This window comes from Eptatretus burgeri, chromosome 16 (assembly GCF_056783735.1).
Source record: "Eptatretus burgeri isolate ZD-2024b chromosome 16, Ebu_testis_v1, whole genome shotgun sequence".
Lineage (NCBI taxonomy): Eukaryota > Metazoa > Chordata > Myxini > Myxiniformes > Myxinidae > Eptatretus > Eptatretus burgeri.
The window spans coordinates 8768119-8776935 of NC_140976.1; the positions used below are offsets into that span (position 1 = coordinate 8768119).

At 37.9% G+C, this 8817-nt stretch overlaps 1 protein-coding gene across 1 annotated transcript in view; it reads right to left on the reverse strand.

Annotated features, from left to right (window-relative positions):
- Window positions 1-4606: 4606 nt before the first annotated feature.
- LOC147010453 (uncharacterized) overlaps window positions 4607-8817 on the reverse strand; it is a 102653-nt gene continuing 98442 nt past the window's right edge. Inside the window, exon 13 of the transcript XR_015052491.1 lies at window positions 4607-8512. The gene's annotated coding sequence lies outside the window, so the exon portion shown is untranslated. The remainder of the gene's footprint in view (window positions 8513-8817) is intronic.

An 8817-nucleotide genomic window follows, 5' to 3' on the forward strand; every position in this document is an offset into this window, starting at 1 on the left:
CTATAACAATATTTTTGGTTCATCACCTTGTTCTTTCATAAGACGACCAATTTCAGAAGATATTTGAGAAATCTCATATGCTCCGGGTGAGACTGTTATCGTTTTGTATCCACTTCCCGGATAATAACTAAACTTGTCATTTTTCTCAGTTATATTAAATAAGGTATTATAAGTTTCCATGGACAATAAAGATGCCTCATATTCTTTTGTTGGGTCAAGTTGTAGTGGGTATGGGAATGAAGATGTGTGGTCGCTTGTTGTGAAATTAAAACTCAAGATTGCGCTTCTCATCTTATTTAATATGAGATAAAATGTCTTTATATTGATATTTATTAATTATTTTCATGTTCATCAACTGATCTAAAATGGCTGATTCTTCATTAATACAATTGTTATTTCCAGCCTTCTTACTACCTAACAACAATAACAGTCTATTAACTAATTGCGATGGGTCATTTGGAAGAAAACTCCCACCTGAACCAAGGATACTTAAAGCCTGAATAATGTGTTTCTCCTCATTCTTGCTACGTTTACCAGAAAGACTAACCCTATAATTAACAGAGTTCAGCGGCTCAATATATATTCTATCATCATTATTTTTCATATCCAATGGTTTATCAAAATTCTTTGATTCACCCCTCACAGTTGAAGCTTCTCTTCCATCTTTTGTGAGAAGTAACATTAATCTGGGGGTTAATTCAACAGGGGGTTGAGCAGAACTCAAGAACCTTAATTCATCATTAAATATCAATACCTTTTCTTGAACATGATGAAATATTGCTGGTTGTTCTGTTGGAATGAGTCCTGCTTTGGTTTTTGATTCTGCTGAATATTCATTGTTTTGAAGAGGATTCACAATATAATCACGGGGGTGATTGATCTCTTCCAGTTGTTGAAATAATCCTTCATCATCATATTCTAATTCTCCTATATGCTCTAATTCTTCCTCCATCATTTGACTGAAATCTTTTATCATTTGAAGTTTTTTAGGAGTATATTCTATTGTGGGAACTGTGGAAACATGTACAATTTTTTCTTTGGAAGTTTTTAAAAGTGGTTTAAAAAATTTCTCTTGTTTTCTTTCAAATGCTTGTTCACCTGTTAGTTTCTGTCTGCGTTTCTTCTTTATGTCTTCCTGTTGTTTTATGACTTTTAAAACCAACTCTTGATGTTCCTTAAATTTTCTTGCTCTTTCTTTCGCATCCATTTATTTATTGGAAAATATCATTTAATATCTCATTCATTGTAGGTCAAAACGGATCAGACTCTACTGAACCACGATTGAATAAACTAAACTAGATCGACACGCATGTAGAAATGCCCAAAAAAAAAAATCGAAAATTTTTTGAAAAAAAAGGTGCAAAATTTCAGGTTTTTTTTTCTCTAACAAATTTTTTTTGGGGGGGGTGTTGGAAATCACTTAAAACATGTAGAAATGCAAAAAAAAATTCAAATATTTCTCAAATAAAATCGAAATTTCTTTGAAAAAAAGTTGCAAAATTGTTTTTTTTTGGTTGGAAATCACTTAAAACATGTAGAAATGCAAAAACAAAAATTCAAATATTTTTTCAAAATGGCTGCCATAGCGGCCATATTGGACTTTGGAACAAGTCCAAAATTTAAAGGCATGATCCTTGGACCATACCTTATCCCCCCCACAAAGTTTTGTCGAAATCTGTCCAGGAGTTTTTCCGTAATACTGTTCACAAACAAACAAACAGACAGGGGTGAAAACAGTAACCTCCATCCATCTTCGAAGATGGCGGAGGTTCATGACTTAAAATTATAATTGCACCATGGAAACAAATATGCAACATCACCTTGATTATAAAAATAACAATCGTTAATAAACATACAAATCCTCATGTTGGCTTAGCTGCTTGGTTGGGTGGTTAGGATCTTAGGGTCCTGAGTTTGAGCCCCGTTGGCTGCTGAATTAACACCAGGTGGGATTGACTCGGCCTATTATCCTTCTGAGGTCGGTGATATGAGTACCAGTGCACTGGTAGAGGGAGGGGTACAGCATCAGCGGCACAGCTGTGCATCCAGGAAATGATAGTTACCTATCAGCCAAGCTGCCATACGCAAGAACAAAGTAGATATACTAGAACAAACGAGATGACAACGAGAACGAATCCCAAAATGCAAGGCTCGTCAATGTCTGTTTTGTATTTCAACTGTTGTGGAATTTATTTCTTATCGTTTATTCGTTTTATTACTTTTAGTTAACCGTTTAACAGACTCGATGTAAATACATTACTCAAATGAAAGACACCGATTAATTCATGACCACAACGTGAAAGTACATCACATCAGAAAGTTTTATTATACTTGGTACTTGGCTAGTACCAAGGAGCAGAAGCCACCGAGATGGTGAGACATCTTCAATGATTTGCAGTAACACAAGATTACAATTTCCTGTTATTTATAATGCTTTCATGGGAGAATGGGGGGGGGGGGGTGTTAATCCTTAAACAAAGAACTCCAACTGCAATACGTGTCTTCCAGGTGAAAAGCAAATGATGTAATCATAACAAGAGTTACTGTTATCAACCAGGTCACTTTTTCCTAAATGTTGATAAAAGGAATGTCTTGCTATGGAACAAAGACTCTTGGCTAAAGGAAAAACATCACTGACAGCCAATTCGACTTATAGCATAAAATTAAATTTATAAAACACCAGCAACAATTACAATTTAGAGTACATTGATATAATTATTTTCTTCCACAATTCCCTCCTTTTTCCTTATAAGGAAAATTTGAATAATTATATTACACATGATCACCATAACCGTTCCTGGAGGAGAAAAGATATCTGTTACACAAGTTCAGTCTACAATGGCAGCGAGTACTCATATCAGAAGAATGTTGGATAACGACCATTTCAATAGTGTCCCAGCCAGGGGAGTTAGTTTCCATTTAATTCATGGCCTGTTCATCAGCATGTGTCACACATTGAAAAGACATGCTACCCGAAGTCAGAAGATAAACAGGTCAGGGTGTAGATCAGCACCCAGCGGGTAACACAGTCGAAGCACTCCTTGAGCTGAAGAGAAGGTAGATCTTGGCAGGTACGAGCTTGGGCCCGACACTGGGTTGAAGGAGATTAAAAGGACTCGAGTGGTAAACAGAGATCCAACCCCAACAGAGTTTGGGCCCTCGTAGCAGCAGTTTCTGCAATCAGGTATGATTCACAAAATGAGCTATGCACGTTGGATGCAGCCGTGATGGCAGAACGATCCTCCACCCGCACCATTGAACACATGTTGCGGTGGACTCGCCATGTGGACCTTCAGGGCCTTCGTCGTGCATTGAAGCAACCACAGCTAGTTCACGATGTATTTGCAGAGCAGCAATCCGCGAGTGTGGTTGAGCACATTCCTCCAGGCAGGCACCACACAACAATGATGTTAAGTCTTTGCTTTGCAGTGGTTTGACTTGTCCAACCTTCTCCTCAGTGGGTTTTTTTCCTTTTTTTTACATTGCTCATCTTATTTCCTCAGGAAGGGGGTAGTTTCATGATCACGTGTTGAATGCCCAATCACCCAAATCTGGGTTCTCCCCATCGTCCAATCTTTTGGTGGAAGTTCTTTCCAAAGCTTCATTAGACGAAATCGTACATTGCATGGTTCAACTGCTCTCAATACTCCGAAACAAACAAAATTAAGGTTAACATCGATTAAGCATCAATCAGTAAATGTCATGGGCTCATGTATTTCAACAAGACTGACAAGGTTCTTGCAGAAGCATTCAACTTGCATTATATGTCATATTAATATTTTATCCATTTCCTTGTTATTTCCCTAAATGACATGCTAAAATATACAGAAATCTCAGTTGTATGTATACTCAAAACATTCATCTCATTTGCTATTTCGATGTAGAAAGGGCAACAGTCTCTTTCAGGATTCCAATTTGCAATCAATAATTCTTTTCACAAAAATATTCCATCATCTATACAAAAATATAGAAGTAAGCTACTTCTTTCAAGTACCGAATCCAAAGTGATTCAATTTTGCACAGTTACCATTTTAACATTCATATCTGCTAAACAATTCACAGTTTCATTCACAAAATAGATTCCCAAAGAATTCAAAGCTAAGTTGCACATTCCTACATTAATTCAGAGGAGTAATTAAACAAGAGTAGCATGGCTATCATTATCGTCACAGAGTGATTCTTTTGAAAGTCTTTCACGGATTCTCAGCTGTGCAAACCCTCCATGATGAAAGTTCCACTCTGTTGTTGTCGGCATGGCGTTGATGTGGATTTTTCTCCTTGAACCTCGTCGTGATCGTTGTAGAATTCTTGCGTTGTTGTGGAATCTTATTTAACTTGCAGGGTTTAACGTCTCGCCGATTCAGTTTTAAAATCCTGTTGTAAAATCACAAACACCGATAAATCAATATCCACAAACAGTTCTTTTCTTTGAGAACAATTTATTTCTAATGTTATCCACCAGTTTATATCTCACCCACGTACACTTCACACAATGAACTTGAGAACCCCCAGTTGTTGCAATATTATTTGGTTCTATTTTCTTTATTCTTACTTTTTAGTTAACCGTTAAACCAACCCGATGTAATTCACTTCCACAACGTGGAAGTACATTACATCAGAGATTTTTATTATTACTTGGTACTTGGTCAGTCCCAAGGAGTACAAGCCACTGAGATGGTATACATCACACGTGCTTGCACTGAAACAAGATTACAATTTCTGGTATTTAAATGCTTTTCATGGGAGAGTGGTGGGGGCTGTTAAGCCTTAAACAAAGAACTCCAAAATGCAATATGTCTTATATGTGAAAAAGCAATTGACATAATTCATGGCAAGAGTTGGTTGTTACCAGCCCAAGTCACACCGCTCTACAACAACACATTTTTTTTTATCAACATTTAGGGAAAAAGACTCTTGGCCAAAAGGGAAAGGGGCACTGACAGCCAATTCGACTTATAGCATAAAACTTACTTTTTATAAAACACCAGCACAATTACAATTTAGAATACATTAATATAATTATTTCCACCACAGTCCCCCATTTTTACTTGTAAGGAAAATTTGAATAATTATATTACACATGATTACCATATCCCGTTTCTGAAGGAGAAAGATATTCATTTCACAAATTCAATCACCAATGGCAGCGAGTGCTCATATCAGGAAAGTGAGTGCATTTCCATTTAATTTATGGCCTGTTCATCAGCATGTGTCACACATTGAAAACTTGCTACCCGAAGTCAGAAGATAAACAGGTCAGGGTGTAGATAGCGCAGCACCCAACGGGAAACACTGTCGAAGCACTCCTTGAGCTGAGGAGAAGGTAGATGTTGGCAAGTACGAGCTTGGGCCTGACACTGGGTTGAAGGAGACAAAAAGGACTCGAGAGGTGAACAGAGATCCAGCCCCAACAGAGCCTGAGGCCTCGCAGCAGCAGTTTGTGCAATCAGGTTTGATTCACCAAATGTGCTGTGCACGTTGAATGCAGCTGCGATGGCAGAAGGAGTCCCCATTTGCACCATTGAACACATGTTGCAGAGGACTCGCCGTGTGGACCTCTTGGCCTTCGTCGTGCATTGAAGCAACCGCAGCAAATTTAGGGTGTACTGTATTTGCAGAGCAGCAATCGAGAGAGTGGCTGAGGACATTCCTCCAGGCAGGCACCACACAACGCCGATGTTCAGACTTTGCTCAACCTTCCCCTCAGTGGGTTTCTCTTTTCTTTCTTTTTCACATTGCTCATCTTATCTCCTCAGGAAGGGGGTAGTTTCATGATCATGATCATGTGTTGAATGCCCAATCCACCAAATCTGGGTTCTCCCCATCATCCAATCTTTTGGTGGAAGTTCTTTCCAAGCTTCATTTCGACGAAATCATACATTGCATGGTTTAACTGCTCTCAACACTCCGAAACAAACAAAATCAAGGTTAAGCATCGATTAAACATCAATCAGCAAACGTCATGGGCTCATGTATTTCAACAAGACTGACAAAGGTTCTTACAGAAGTATTCATCTTGCATTAAATGTCATATCAATATTTTATCCTTTTCCTTGTTATTTTTTTTCCCAAAACAATATGCTAAAAAATACAGAAATCTCATTTGTATGTACACTCAAAATATTAATCTCAATTGCTATTTCCATGTAAAAGCAAACAGTCTTTATCAGAGTTCCAATTTGCAATCAATAATTCTTTTCACAAAAATATTCCATCATGTATACAAAAATATGAAAGTTATCTACTTCTTCAAGAACCGAATCCAAATTGATTTGATTTTGCACAGTTACCATTTTAACATTCATATCGGCAAAACAAATTTGTAATCTCAAAACAAAAGTTCATATCAATTTTAACCAAGAGAAACATGATGGTTCATTCTCAATGAGTTCCTTTTTTTATTTATTTTATTTATGAGCTTAGTCTGAAAGTAACTAACACAGTTACCGCACAACCGCCATCACTACTATACAGGTCAAAAACAAAACACACCTGTGCTAGGTTATCATAATTCACAAAATAAATTCCCATAATAATTCAAAGCTAAGTTTCACATTCTTACATTAATTCACAGGAGTAATTAAACAAAAGTCGCATCCATTTCTTTGTTTGACCAATGTTTATCATCAACACTGAATTCCATCGACATTTTACATCTCTGACATTTTCCATCTATCCACTTCTCTCTCACCAAAACAGCAATATGCTGCCATTTCCCAACTCACATACACAAACCATATATCCCTTCCTCTGACCTTCTCAATATGAATCCATTTCCTTTATCAAAACAAATAAATAAAGTTTAAACAGTTGTACAAATATTGTCAAATCATTTGTCAAATCTTGCTTAAACAGCTTTATGGACTTTTATTATTATTTTAACAGTCACAATAAAATATTTCTTTTAAAATCAATACATCAAAAAAATAAAATCTTCAGCGTCTATCCAATTAAATCTTATGAATTTACCTTGAGTGAATCGATCAAAGGGTTACACTGGGTTGTTTGCCATTGCCTTCCCAGCACTAGTTCAGGCAACTTTAACATTCACAGACGAATAAAAACGGCACGCCGAGTTCAACGTCCATCCGAGGGCATCATCTATTATCTGTGAATCGCCCCATGTGCTAAACATCATCAAATCATTTTAAAAATCATTCCAAATCAATCACATTTCTATATCATTTTAAAGTACAAATCAAATCGAATTTCGGAAACGTTTCTCTACCTTCATTGCCAACGGCATGCGCACTTCGACACAATAGCCCCCACCCTCCTGAATCTGCATATGAATCGAATTCCACAGCTAAAGCTAAGACTCAAACACAGACTCAATGGAGAGAACATGCCACCCCCAACAGATCCAGTGGAGGGGGCCGGCCCGCACAGTGCAAGCTCGCGACGTTCGCGTTATAAACACAAAGCCAAAAATGCATACAAAGTTATCAAACAGTGAGAAAATCCGAGCCTTAATCCATTTGTCTCCCAGAGCTTAACTCAGCACGAGTCCGTCCCCAGACTGTCTTGCCAAGGTGGTTTTAATTACTTCATATTATTTTATGAATGTCCATCTCTCTTCACGCTTTATGTGCTGCAATATTATTATTTCTAACAAGACATTCATGGATCACATCGTCCAGTAATCTTTAATTCCTTATCGAGCTCACAATCGTTTCCAATTCAGACCCCCACCGATTGAATTCACACACACACACACACACACACACACACACACACACACACACACACACACACACACACACACACACACACACACACACACACACACACACACACACACACACACACACACACACACACACACACACACACCTCAATGCAATTCACCAGCCATGCTCCCTGCCGGTCAATCGTCTCCTGCACCCTACAAAACGTTTCGTGCAAATCATTGCATTTACAAATCCGTAAAACCTCCACACAATATAATACAACAACCTCACTGCAAACAATCTTCCAGTGAGTTCAATGAACAAACAGGTAACTCTTATAACTCTTACAAACAGGTAACTTATAATATGTATCTATTTTCCACTTAATCATTGTCCTTTCTAACCCTATATCGGCCTCTTTCAGCCGGCGCGTCCTCTGCGCGGTACTACTCTGGCTCCTCGTCGAGCCTCTTCTTGCACTGTGCCATCTATCTGACTCCTCTCTTCCTCCAAAACTTTGCTAAAACAACTATATATACACTTATCGTTTACTTTAATTACTCTTCTTTCTATAAATAAAATTCTCTGACATGTACTTTCTTTTGTTCGAAATGCATTACCTGTTAAGACAGGCCACCCTCGAAGAACGCTCTCTGCTTACCTTTGCTCAAGCACTTGTTCCTCCTGGCACTGCCTCGAGCAGATTAAGCACCTCTGGTCACGGCATCAACTGATGTGGATTTTTCTCCTTGAACCTCGTAGTGATCGTAGAATTCTTGCGTTGTTGTGGAATCTTATTTAACTTGCAGGGTTTAACGTCTGAACGATTCGGTTTTAAAATCCTGTTATAAAATCACAGACACCGATAAATCAATATCCACAAACAGTTCTTTTCTTTGAGAACAATTTATTTCTAATGTTATCCACCAGTTTATATCTCACCCCCGTACACTTCACACAATGAACTTGAGAACCCCCAGTTGTTGCAATATTATTTGGTTCTATTTTCTTTGTTCTTACTTTTTAGTTAACCGTTAAACCAACCCGATTTAATTCACTTCCACAACGTGGAAGTACATTACATCAGAGAGTTTTATTATTACTTGGTACTTGGTCAGTCCCAAGGAGTACAACCCACTGATATGGT